This window comes from Panulirus ornatus, chromosome 46, assembly GCF_036320965.1.
Source record: "Panulirus ornatus isolate Po-2019 chromosome 46, ASM3632096v1, whole genome shotgun sequence".
In the NCBI taxonomy this organism is placed as follows: domain Eukaryota; kingdom Metazoa; phylum Arthropoda; class Malacostraca; order Decapoda; family Palinuridae; genus Panulirus; species Panulirus ornatus.
Window position 1 is genome coordinate 4,909,943 of NC_092269.1, and position 13,621 is coordinate 4,923,563.

Below are 13,621 nucleotides of genomic sequence, written 5' to 3' on the forward strand. Positions count from 1 at the left end.
ACTCCATCTTAACCAAAATTATCTTATTCTATATTAACACTCAAGTAACTAGTTTCACTGTGGTTCGTATACGTAGTAACCTTAGGTTAGCAGATTTTTTTTGGGTACACAAGCTCTGGCAAGTGGGCCCAAAACTGAAAATATTCTCAAAAGTTTCCATGAATTTCAATCTTTTTTTTTTTTTTCATGTTTTTCATATCTAATATCCCAGTGTCCAAAATTCTCTCTTCCTTCCTTTTAGCCACCTCTGTCTTGCAGCGGGTTTATATTTCATCTTTCAAATTTAACTTCTTCCTGATCCTATGTTTACTGTGGTCTTCGCTGCAAATCTCCCCTCTTGCCCATATCATATTCGTAAAAAAAGAGAAAAAAAAGCCATCCTCGACGTCTTTTTTCAAGACGTATCGCCCATGTCCTGTATGTAACCGGTATACCCTTTTAGCTCACCGTATCCCGGCTCGTACTTAAAGGCCTCCCTGGACAATATTATCCATGGATTACGTGTAGCCAAAGCGCATGATTCGAACGCATCCGGGGCCAATGTAGCAACCGATCCATTGTAAGAATGTTGCCATCATACCTTATACGTACGAGTTGATAAAGCTAAAACGATTGGGGATCTAGCACATGCTATATGCAGATTACATAGTGAATGCTATGCGATGGAGTAACATGGCGAGACAGACAATGGCAGAAAGTGTACTAAAAGGTTTTATGTGATTTACGTTGATATATATATGTTTCAGCCATATTGACGTTCGCAGTAAGCATAAATATCTATAATGTATGGAATATATTGGTTGTGTAACGACCGTACGGGTGGTTGTGCCGGGAGTCGCATGGACCATGCTGAGGGATCGTTAACACACTGTCGTGCTCAAATGACCTTAAAGGTACCGTTCAGCTCAAATCTCTCAAAACGAATGCAAATAACGACCGATGATTTAACGAAGAGTACCTAAATGGTTGGATTGGGTGGTGTACAACCTCGCTTACATTCACCTTCAAGATTAGCACCGTGATGATGAGCAGTCTTGCGAAGAGCGAACATACCCAGTAACCAAAATTGGCATTGATGACTGCATGTGCCGGGCTGGGTGAGTGGTTAAAGATGTGATCCATCAGGTTCAGTGACAAGACCCGTGTCAGCTGCAAGTCCATATTATTAAGTGGACCGGTGTCGCTGTGCTCGAATACTAGACTCATACACAACAAAGTATTCTAGAAAGACAATAGTTTAAGCTTGAATTTAGCTTTATAACTCTGGAATCTAGAAGACTATAAAGTTCCCGTTTTGACAGGAATTATCCCAATACGTAACACAGTGAGCAAGTAAAGCAAACCTATCGTTTAACTATAATCGAGTCTTACCTTAGAATTATGCCAAGCCCACTAGAATATTAGCAGTATCGTTTTAACCAGAATTTTGTTAGCCTTACACAGAACAGATTGCATACAGACACATTGTCGTTGCTCGATTTTACACGTACATAGAACACAGTGCACTAAAAAGTTAAACATTACACTTTTACTGAAATTCAATACAGATAATCCTTTCTCTGTTACATAATCGTTTGCCAAATTTACTTTTCTAGTTTGGGACTGAACGGTAATTTACAACTATGTTTAAGGTAATATGTAGTTTGTGACATTGCATCTGCAGCAGTGGAATGTTAAACGATCAATACAAGTTGAGATTATCTACTTAATAAGTTCTCCAAAGATCTATACCTGACCTAGCCAAATGAACGTAATAAAAAAGAAAAATAGATTCTTCGTTACTTAGTTCAGAAAAATTTAACTCCTCAATGACGACAGAAACTGTGATCCAACACTTAGAGACCAAGGCATCCGCTGAGCCATCAGTAGTGCACCGTGAAAGTATGACAAACAAATGGCAGGCCAAATTAACCATTAAAAGTATAGGTTGCCGGTCGTGTTAACTCTGTATAGATGAACAATGGTTAAAGATTTTCGTGCATATAGTCAGTCTTACTTATCTGTGCATCCCTACAGTAAAAACAATATATTTATATCTATGCACTTTTAATTTCTCTATCATGTCTATCAAAACAGACACACGCACGGTATTGGTGAGTGTGTGTGTGTGTGTGTGGTAGTAGACATAGTCCATATACATAATGTTGCAAAACCGGGCAAAATATAGTTAAAGGCTCTCCTTGCAACACACACACACACACACACACACACACACACACAACACACACTGTTAGAGACAATGGGACCCCGAGAGAGAGAGAGAGAGAGAGGTGTGTGTGTGTGTGTGTGTGTGTGTGTGTGGTAGTAGACATAGTCCATATACATAATGTTGCAAAACCGGGCAAAATATAGTTAAAGGCTCTCCTTGCAACACACACACACACACACACACACACACTGTTAGAGAGAATGGGACCCCACGAGTGGACCCCCCCTCCATCCACCCTATGGTGCAGCACAAGTAAGGTAAGGTAAAATTACCGATCCAACATCCACCTCGGTTTCGGGTGCGAGAAATCTTTCAAAAAAAAAGTGATTTGCGACAGAAATGATGGTCAGGATCGTTCAAAAAACATAAAAAAAAAACTATGTCAACCAAACCTGACCTAACCTAAAATTCGTTAGATGTTTGAAAATAATAATGTCGCTCAGTAATATACATAAACCCAACATTCGAGAATGTTCTTCGAACTTGGTGTGATTTCGTCGTTGAAAACTGTTAGCCAAGCATGCGCAGGCCATAGTGACAGGCGATGTCACACGAGAATTCTACTTAGGCATAAATTACTTACGCCATTTTAGTTTTATATATATAAAGTACACTGGTATTTCTCCTTAAAATCATTTGGTCTTACCTTTATCACTCGAAGTCGCCATGTTTCTTAGGTTTTTTTTACATTCCTTTTTATTCTAAGTAAATGATTAAACTAAGGATATCAAAAAGTTAAAATCGTCTAAAACCTACAAGACGAATACTTACCCAACACAGTTAAGGGAACTAATGAATAACATGATATTCAATACTCACAAATCCCAACTTGGGTAAAATTCAGGGGGGGGGGGGCAATCATCTTCCTGGGTTATGTAGGTAATTAAATGTTTTAAAACTACCACAGCCCACTAACCTAGGAAATCTACACGAACGTCTTCTCCCTCTGCGTGACCTGCACGTGGGCGTCCATGATCGCCAGCCACGCTCGCGCTCCCGCGGGGTTTTTTCCGTCCCGTTCCGAGGCCCCGGGCGTCGTGTCGTCCAACTCTCCGAGATAATGCTGGTCTGGCGGAAGTGGAGTCCGTTTTTAAGGCGGCGTAACACTAAGACTTTTTTTTTCTTTTTCAAAATTGGTTTAAACAAGGGCTTTTTTAAAGTGGTCCCCCAAAGGGGGTTTTCCCCTTTTTCAAAGGGTCAATCTGGTGCCGTTTAAATTTTCCCATTAATTTTTCAAATTGTAAAAATTAAAAGGGGTTCTTTTTTCCCCAACAAAAGGGTTTCCCTTTTTCATTTAAGTTTTAAAAAAAGGGTTTCTTTTTTAACCAAGTTTTCTAATTATTTCTCGTTAAATTTTAATCAAATGCCTTGTTTACAATTTGGGTCGGCAAGGTTTCCCTTTTTTCCATGGTTTTTTAATTTTTAATTTTTGTACACCCGGGTCCGAAGGTTGTTTTTTTTTTTAAAAGGGGGTTGGGGCCCCAAAAGGGGTTCCCTTTTCAAAAGGGTTCCTAAGAAGGGTTTTTCCTCTTTTTACCGGGGTTGGGTTCCCTTTCCCTAATTCTTTTTCCCCCCAATTTCCCTAATCAAACTCTGCCCAAGGGTTTAAAAATTCTTTCCTTTTCCCAAATTGGGCCAAGTCTAAGGGCCCTCTTTCCCTTTTAAACAATGCTTGGTTTAAAAGGGTTTTCTAATTTTTTTAAATTTGGTTAAGAAAAGGTTTCTCGGGTTTCCCAATTAGGCAAGAATTCTCGGGGGAAAAAAAGGGGGGCTTCTGGGGTTTTGGTTTCAAAAAATTTGGGGGTCAAAATTAAAGGGTGTCTCTTTTTCCCCCAAGTTGGTCAAAGAAAAAGGGTGCTCTGTTTCACCTTTTTGGGTCTAAGCCCTAAGGTGTCTCTTTTTCCCCAACCAAGTTGGTCTAAGTTTTTAAGGTGCCCTCTGTTTAAAACCAAATTTTGGCTAAGTCTAAGGTGTCTCTGTTTCCCCAAAGTTGGCCCCTAAGTCAAATTTTTGTCTCTGTTTCCCCAAAGGGTTGGCCCTAAGTTAAGGTGTCTCTGTTTCACCAAGTTGGTCTAAGTCTAAGGTGTCTCTGTTTCACCAAGTTGGTCTAAGTCTAAGGTGTCTCTGTTTCACCAAGTTGGTCTAAGTCTAAGGTGTCTCTGTTTCACCAAGTTGGTCTAAGTCTAAGGTGTCTCTGTTTCACCAAGTTGGTCTAAGTCTAAGGTGTCTCTGTTTCACCACTAGAATCAAGGTTTTTGAAATTCGAAAGAAATCGGAATAAAGGGAAGGTGAAGATATAGTTTGCGTTGCTTTGTTATTTAGATATGAAACAATTATTTTTACTGTCCTTTTACCCCTTTACACACACACACAACACACACACACACACACATCACTGTCTGTACATTACACATACACAAATATATATATTTTTTTTTTTTTTTTTTTTTTTTTTTTTTTTTACTTTGTCGCTGCCCCCCCCGCTTTTTGCGAGGTAGCGCAAGGAAACAGACGAAAGAAATGGCCCAACCCCCCCATGTCACATGTACATACACACGTCCACAACACGCAATATACATACTACACGCTTTTCCATGGGTTACCCCAGACAGCTACTTCACATGCTTGATTCCAATCCACTGACAGCACGTCAACCCCTGTATACCTCACTTCGCTCCAATTCACTCTATCCTGCCCTCCTTTCACCCTCCTGCATGTTCAGGCCCCGATTTACACAAAAAACCTTTTCACTACCCATCTTTCCACCTCCATTTTGGTCTCCCTCTTCTCCTCGTCCCTCCCACCTCCCACACAATATATCCTCTTGGTCAATCTTTCCTCACCTCATTCTCTCCATGTGCCCAACAACTTCAAAAAAACACCCTCTTCTGCTCTCTCAACCCCCGCTCTTTTTATTTCCACACATCCCTCTTATACCCTTAACTTTACTTACTCGATCAAAACCACCTCACACCACAACATTGCCTCAAACATCTCATTCCAGCACATCCCATCCTCCTGCGACAACTCTATCCACAGCCCACGCTCGCAACCCATACAACAATGTTGGAGCCACTATTCCTTCAAACATAACCATTTTTTGCTTCCCGGGATATGGTTCTCGACTTCCACACATTTTTCAAGGCTCCCAAAATTTCGCCCCGTCCCCAACCTATGATCCACTTCCGCTTCCATTGGTTCCATACGCTGAAGATCCACTCCAGATAACTAAAACACTTCACTTCCTCGCAGCCTCTCACATTCAAACTCACCTCCCAATTGACCTTGAACCCTCAAACCCTACATGTACTAATGAACCTTGCTCTTATTGACATTTACTCTTAACTTTCATTCTTCCATCCACACAACTTAACCAACACATCCGTCACCAGCTTCTGCAGTTTCTCACTTGAATCCCGCCACCACGCTGTAAATCATCAGCAACCAACAACTGACTCACTTCCCAAGCTCTCTCATACCCCAACATACTTCATAACTTGCCCTCTTTCCATAAAACTGCTGCATTTACCTCCCTAACAACCCCATCCATAAACAAATTAAACAACCATGAGACATCACACCAACCCTGCCGCAAACCTACATTCACTGTGAACCAATCACTTTCCTCTCTTCCTACACGTACACATGCCTACATCCTCGATAAAAAACTTTTCACTGCTCTACCAACTTGCCTCCCACTCCATATATCGTAATACCGTCCACAGAGCATCTCTATCAACTCTATCATATGCCTTCTCCAGATCCATAAATGCTACATACAAAATCCAATGCTTTTCTAAGAATTTCTCACATACATTCTTCAAAGCAAACACCTGATCCACACATCCTCTACCACTTCTTAAACCACACTGCCTTTCCCACAATCTGATGCTCTGTACATGCCTTCACCCTCTCAATCAATACCCTCCCATATAATTTAACCCAGGAATACTCAACAAACTTATACCTCTGTAATTTGAGAGCACTCACTCTATCCCTCCTTTGGCCTTTGTACAATGGCACTAAGCAACCTTCCGCCAATCCTCCAGGCACCCACCATGAGTCCATACATACATTAAATAACCATACGCAACCAGTCAACACAATACAGTCACCCCCTTTTTTAATAAATTCCACTGCAATACCATCCAAACCAGCTGCCTTGCAGGCTTTCTCTCGCAATAGCTAATATATATATATATAATATATAAATATAAACGCATTTATTTCATACTTGGCATTTCCTGCTTTATGCGAGGTAGCCGCCCGGAAAACGAAAACCAGGGCCACATTTGCACACATCCACTCTAGCTGTCATGCATAATTCATCGCAACCAGACCCTCCTAATCCAGCACCTGCCCCAACACCATGTCACATTTCCACAAAACGTTTCGTACGCCGCTTTATTAATATATATAAATATTATATATATATATATATATATATATATATATATATATATATATAATATATATCTAATATATGCTCTGTGGAAGGTATTAAGAATAATATGTTTGGGAAGGCAAGTTGTTGAGAAGCATGAAAAGTTTTTAATCGAGGATGTAAGGCATGTTACGTGGTAGGAAGAGAGGAAAGTGATTGTATCAGTGAATGTAGGTTTTGCGGCAAGGGGTGTGAGATGTCTCCAGGTTGTTTAATTTGTTTATGGTGGGGTTGCTAGGAGGTAAATGCAAGAGTCCTGGAAAGAGGGCAAGTATGAAGTCTGTTGGGATTAGAGAGCTTGGGAAGTGAGTCAGGGTGTTGTTCGCTGATGATACACGCTGTGGCTGATTCATGTGAAAACTGCAGAAAAGCTGGTGACTGAGTTTGTAAAGTGTTGGAAGAAGAAAAGTTAAGAGTAAATGTGAATAAGAGAAAGGGTTTATTAGGTACGGGTGGGGTTGGGAGGGTCAAGTCAATTGGGAGGTGAGTTATGGATAAAAAACTGGAGAAGTAAGTGTTTTAGATATCTGGGAGTGGAATCTGGCGCGGATGGACCAGGGAAGCGAGTTGATCATAGGGTGGGGGAGGGGGCGAAAATTTGGGAGCCTTGAAAAATGTGTGGAATTCGAAGAACATTATCTCGGAAAGCAAAAATGGGTATGTTTTGAAGGATTAGTGGATTTCCAACAATGTTGTATGGTTTGCGAGGCGTGGGCTATGATAGAGTTGTGCGCAGGAGGATGGATGTGCTGGAAATGAGATGTTTGAGACAATGTTTGGTGTGAGTGGTTATTGATCGAAGTAAGTAACGTATAGGTAAGAGAGATGTGTGGAAATAAAAAGAGCGTGGTATGAGAGAGCAAAAGAGGGTGTTTTGAAATGGTTTGGGCACATGGAGAGAATGAGTGAGGAAAGATTGACCAAGAGGATATATGTTCGGAGGTGGAGGGAACGAGGAGAAGAGGGAGACCAAATTGGAGGTGGAAAGAATGGAGTGAAAAAGATTTTGTGTGATCGGGGCCTGAACATGCAGGGGTGAAAGGAGGCAAGGAATAGAGTGAAATTTGGGGACGATGTGGTATACAGGGGTGTATGTTTTGACGTGCTGTCAGTGGGATTGAATCAGGCATGTGTATCGTCTGGGGGTAAACCCTGGAAAGCTGTGTAAGGTATGTATAATTTGCGTGTTGGACGTGTGTATGTACATGTGTATGGGGGGGGGGGTTGGGCCTTTTTTTTTTTTTTCCCCCCAAAGGGGGGGAAAAAAAAAAAAAAAAAAAAAAAAAAAAAAAAAAAAAAAAAAAAAAAAAAATATATATATATATATAAATATATATATATATAAATATATATATATATATTTTTGGCCCCCCGGGGGAAAAAAAAAAACCCGGCCCCCGGAAAAAAAAAGGGGGGACAAAAAAAAAAAAAAGGGGTTTTTTTATCGAAGAGACGAAGCCTTGGGCCCTTTTTTGGGGGGAAAAAAAAAAAAAAAAGGGGGGGGGGGAAAAAAATTTTTTTTGTTGGTTTTTTTTTTTTTTTTGGTTTTTTATTTTTTTGGGGGGGGGGTTGGGGGGGCCCCCCGGGGGGCCCCCCCCCCCCCCGGGGAAAAAAAAAAAAAAATTTAATTATAAGAAATTTAAATTTAAAAGGGGGAAAAAAAAAAAGGAAAAAATTTTTTAAAAAAATTTTTTTCCCCAAAATGGTTGGGGTTTTAAAAAAAGGTTGGGAAAAATTTTTTTTTTTTAAAAAAAAATTTTTTGGGGGGGGTTTTTAAAAAAAAAACCCCAAAAAATTTTTTAAAAAACCCCCCAAAAAAAAAAAAAAAAAATTTTTAAAAATTTTAAAAATTTTTTTCCCTTTTTTAAAAAATTTTTTCCCCCCCGGGGGGGTTTTTTTTTTTCCCAAAAATTTTGGGGGGGTTTTTTTTTTTTTGGGGAAAAATTTTTTTGGGGTTTTTTTTTTAAAAGGGTTTTTTTTTAAAAAGGGAAAAATTTTTTTAAAAAAAAAATTTTTTTTTTAAAAAAAAATTTAAAAAAATTTTTTAAAGGGGAAATTTTTTTTTTAAATTTTTTAAAAAAAAATTTTAAGGAAATTTTTTAAAAAAAAAGGGGGGGTTTTTTTTAAAAAATTTTTTGGGGGTTTTTTAAAATTTTTTTTTTTTAAAAATTTTTTTTTTTTTAAAAAAAAGGGAAAAAAATTTTTTTTGGGGGGGGGGAAAAAAAAATTCCCCTTTTCTTTTGTTAAAAAAAAGCTTTTTTTTTAAGAAATAAGTATACTGGAGGAAAAGTGCCCTCTAAAAACCTTTTTTCATCAAAAAATTTTCGTTGTTGCCAAAAGGGATTTTAATAAAAATTTTTTGTTTTATTTTAAAAGGGGGTTTTAATCCTTCATATTCAGTGAATCAGGTTGGGTGTTTTGATTCAAGAAGAAATCCGCAGTTGGGAATATACGCGGTGTTTTTTTGGCTAGAAAAATCAAGTGTTGGATGGTAGTTTGTGTGTTGAAAGTGTTGGATGGTAGTTTGTGTGTTGAAAGTGTTGGATGGTAGTTTGTGTGTTGAAAGTGTTGGATGGTAGTTTGTGTGTTGAAAGTGTTGGATGGTAGTTTGTGTGTTGAAAGTGTTGGATGGTAGTTTGTGTGTTGAAAGTGTTGGAGGGTTTTTTTAAAGTTTGGGGGTGTTTTTTTTAAAAGTGTTGGATGGTAGTTTGTGGGGTTTTTGAAAGTGTTGGATGGTAGTTTTGTTTTGAAAGTTTTGGGATGGTATTTTGGGGTTTTTGAAATTGTTGGAAGGTAGTTTGTGGGTTGAAAGGTTGGTTGGTAGTTTGTGTTTTGAAAAGTGTTGGATGGTAGTTTGTGTGTTGAAAGTGTTGGATGGTAGTTTGTGTGTTGAAACAGGGCTGTACGGGTTGTTTGCGTCGGGGTGGGTGGTTTTGGGGGTAGGGAGGTCACGTGATGGTTTGTTTTAATATGTGTGAGGGGTACTGGCAGAGTGGCATTATTTCTTTTTTTTTGGCGTGGAGCGGGTGGTGTTAATTCTAGACAGGCGCAATGGGAGATAATGGGACGTATTGTTTGGGAGTACTAGGGATTTTAATGGGTGAGGCTGGGTGCATAGGGGAGTGAGGAATGGTATATGCTATAAGGATGAGGTGTTTATATGAAAGTTGTGGTTTGTGGCATGGGTGTTGATGGATGGAAGTGTTAGAGGAAGTGTGAGATTTGGTTTTAGGGGTTTTGAGAAAAGATGGGGGCTGTAAGTGGGAAAGGGCCCCAAAATTGATATGATTTTCAAATATCATCCCATCATTGTAATAATTCACTTATTACCACTAATCGTTTTTCCAGTATGTTCGAACATACAAGTGCAATATTTTCAGGGGGCCCCCTATAACTTAAAGATATCCATACTTGTGTAATATTTGCTTTTCTTGATAGACATTTTATATAGATGGAATTGATGTTTGTGAAGGTAGTCATTCATTAACGCTATTGTATCTCTCAATCCTTCTTTCTTTTTTTTACAGGTACGTCTGCTTTCGGACGTCCATTAGGCTAAGTAGAACAAAGTGTGACAGCTTTTAATTGAGAGATGGAGCGGAGCGGGAAAAGAGAGAGGCGGGGGGAGACATGTTCAAGCTGGTATGTAAGTGTTCGCTTGTGATTTTGGCTGTTGCCGCTGTAGACTTCGAATGCCCCCGGGGCACCTTAAAAAGGGGTCCTGTGTTTTTTGATTTAAAATAGATTAACAAAAACTATGGAGAATGTCTGTAGGTTTTTATAGATGTATTTACGTGTCTAGAATTTTTTCATTTTTTAGGGTTTATTGATTCATTTGAGAAATATGGTTTTAAAAACCCATATGGGGATGGAAATGCCCATAGGAGAAGGAAAAAAATTACCCCCAATGGTTTATATATGTATTCGATGTCATGGAAATACACTGTAGGATGTGTAAGTGCACGTGAAGGTAAGGAAGTACACCAGTGTATATAGAGATGGAAATACACTGTGTATGTATACTTTTAAGGGTGTGGAAATGATTTTGATGATGTAGACATACACCCCAGGTTTTGTTAAGAAAAGTTTGTTTTTTGATGTTTGACATACCCCTTACAGGGTTTTTTTAAAAACTTTTTTTGTTGAAAAAACAATTTTTAAAAACAAAAACCGGTTTTTTAAGAACGTATGTAAGTATTTTTGAGAAGTGTAGGTATAGATGATCGTGTAGGTAGTAGATTTTTTTGGGGTAAGTTTTTTAGAATATGGGAAAGACGGCAGAGATCACTTAGATTTCATGTGGACTTTTGGAAAAAATTTTAATGAGAGTTACCCGGCTAGAAAAAGTGGCCCTCTGCCCCGACCATGGGGGGGGGGAAGACTCACCCATTAAGATAGAAAAAAGAAGTGTTATAAGGACATTAAGAGACGGTGGTGTTATAACGCGTTACGTAAAGCCCTGCGGGAGTGTTTATAAAGCGGGTTTCGTAACCTCATTGGTTGTGAGTATGTTGGTTCTCTTTCCTCATTGGTTGTAAGTCAGTTGGTTCTCTAACCTCATTGGTTGTGAGTATGTTGGTTCTCTTTCCTCATTGGTTGTAAGTCAGTTGGTTCTCTAACCTCATTGGTTGTGAGTATGTTGGTTCTCTTTCCTCATTGGTTGTAAGTCAGTTGGTTCTCTAACCTCATTGGTTGTGAGTATGTTGGTTCTCTTTCCTCATTGGTTGTAAGTCAGTTGGTTCTCTAACCTCATTGGTTGTGAGTATGTTGGTTCTCTTTCCTCATTGGTTGTAAGTCAGTTGGTTCTCTACCCTCATTGGTTGTAAGTCAGTTGGTTCTCTAACCTCATTGGTTGTGAGTATGTTGGTTCTCTTTCCTCATTGGTTGTAAGTCAGTTGGTTCTCTAACCTCATTGGTTGTGAGTATGTTGGTTCTCTTTCCTCATTGGTTGTAAGTCAGTTGGTTCTCTAACCTCATTGGTTGTGAGTATGTTGGTTCTCTTTCCTCATTGGTTGTAAGTCAGTTGGTTCTCTAACCTCATTGGTTGTGAGTATGTTGGTTCTCTTTCCTCATTGGTTGTAAGTCAGTTGGTTCTCTAACCTCATTGGTTGTGAGTATGTTGGTTCTCTTTCCTCATTGGTTGTAAGTCAGTTGGTTCTCTAACCTCATTGGTTGTGAGTATGTTGGTTCTCTTTCCTCATTGGTTGTAAGTCAGTTGGTTCTCTACCCTCATTGGTTGTAAGTCAGTTGGTTCTCTAACCTCATTGGTTGTGAGTATGTTGGTTCTCTTTCCTCATTGGTTGTAAGTCAGTTGGTTCTCTAACCTCATTGGTTGTGAGTATGTTGGTTCTCTTTCCTCATTGGTTGTAAGTCAGTTGGTTCTCTAACCTCATTGGTTGTGAGTATGTTGGTTCTCTTTCCTCATTGGTTGTAAGTCAGTTGGTTCTCTAACCTCATTGGTTGTGAGTATGTTGGTTCTCTTTCCTCATTGGTTGTAAGTCAGTTGGTTCTCTAACCTCATTGGTTGTGAGTATGTTGGTTCTCTTTCCTCATTGGTTGTAAGTCAGTTGGTTCTCTAACCTCATTGGTTGTGAGTATGTTGGTTCTCTTTCCTCATTGGTTGTAAGTCAGTTGGTTCTCTAACCTCATTGGTTGTGAGTATGTTGGTTCTCTTTCCTCATTGGTTGTAAGTCAGTTGGTTCTCTAACCTCATTGGTTGTGAGTATGTTGGTTCTCTTTCCTCATTGGTTGTAAGTCAGTTGGTTCTCTAACCTCATTGGTTGTGAGTATGTTGGTTCTCTTTCCTCATTGGTTGTAAGTCAGTTGGTTCTCTAACCTCATTGGTTGTGAGTATGTTGGTTCTCTTTCCTCATTGGTTGTAAGTCAGTTGGTTCTCTAACCTCATTGGTTGTGAGTATGTTGGTTCTCTTTCCTCATTGGTTGTAAGTCAGTTGGTTCTCTAACCTCATTGGTTGTGAGTATGTTGGTTCTCTTTCCTCATTGGTTGTAAGTCAGTTGGTTCTCTAACCTCATTGGTTGTGAGTATGTTGGTTCTCTTTCCTCATTGGTTGTAAGTCAGTTGGTTCTCTAACCTCATTGGTTGTGAGTATGTTGGTTCTCTTTCCTCATTGGTTGTAAGTCAGTTGGTTCTCTAACCTCATTGGTTGTGAGTATGTTGGTTCTCTTTCCTCATTGGTTGTAAGTCAGTTGGTTCTCTAACCTCATTGGTTGTGAGTATGTTGGTTCTCTTTCCTCATTGGTTGTAAGTCAGTTGGTTCTCTAACCTCATTGGTTGTGAGTATGTTGGTTCTCTTTCCTCATTGGTTGTAAGTCAGTTGGTTCTCTAACCTCATTGGTTGTGAGTATGTTGGTTCTCTTTCCTCATTGGTTGTAAGTCAGTTGGTTCTCTAACCTCATTGGTTGTGAGTATGTTGGTTCTCTTTCCTCATTGGTTGTAAGTCAGTTGGTTCTCTAACCTCATTGGTTGTGAGTATGTTGGTTCTCTTTCCTCATTGGTTGTAAGTCAGTTGGTTCTCTACCCTCATTGGTTGTAAGTCAGTTGGTTCTCTAACCTCATTGGTTGTGAGTATGTTGGTTCTCTTTCCTCATTGGTTGTAAGTCAGTTGGTTCTCTAACCTCATTGGTTGTGAGTATGTTGGTTCTCTTTCCTCATTGGTTGTAAGTCAGTTGGTTCTCTAACCTCATTGGTTGTGAGTATGTTGGTTCTCTTTCCTCATTGGTTGTAAGTCAGTTGGTTCTCTAACCTCATTGGTTGTGAGTATGTTGGTTCTCTTTCCTCATTGGTTGTAAGTCAGTTGGTTCTCTAACCTCATTGGTTGTGAGTATGTTGGTTCTCTTTCCTCATTGGTTGTAAGTCAGTTGGTTCTCTAACCTCATTGGTTGTGAGTATGTTGGTTCTCTTTCCTCATTGGTTGTAAGTCAGTTGGTTCTCTAACCTCATTGGTTGT

The 13,621-nt window shown here is 39.3% G+C and overlaps 1 protein-coding gene and 1 long non-coding RNA gene across 3 annotated transcripts in view; one reads left to right on the forward strand and one right to left on the reverse strand.

Moving 5' to 3' along the window:
* LOC139763094 (uncharacterized) overlaps positions 1-3,331 on the reverse strand; it is a 61,585-nt gene extending 58,254 nt beyond the window's left edge. The window contains exon 1 of the long non-coding RNA XR_011716033.1: positions 3,126-3,331. This is a non-coding gene — a long non-coding RNA (uncharacterized lncRNA). The remainder of the gene's footprint in view (positions 1-3,125) is intronic.
* LOC139763093 (peripheral plasma membrane protein CASK-like) overlaps positions 1-13,621 on the forward strand; it is a 448,842-nt gene that overhangs the window by 31,841 nt on the left and 403,380 nt on the right. The window lies entirely within an intron of this gene.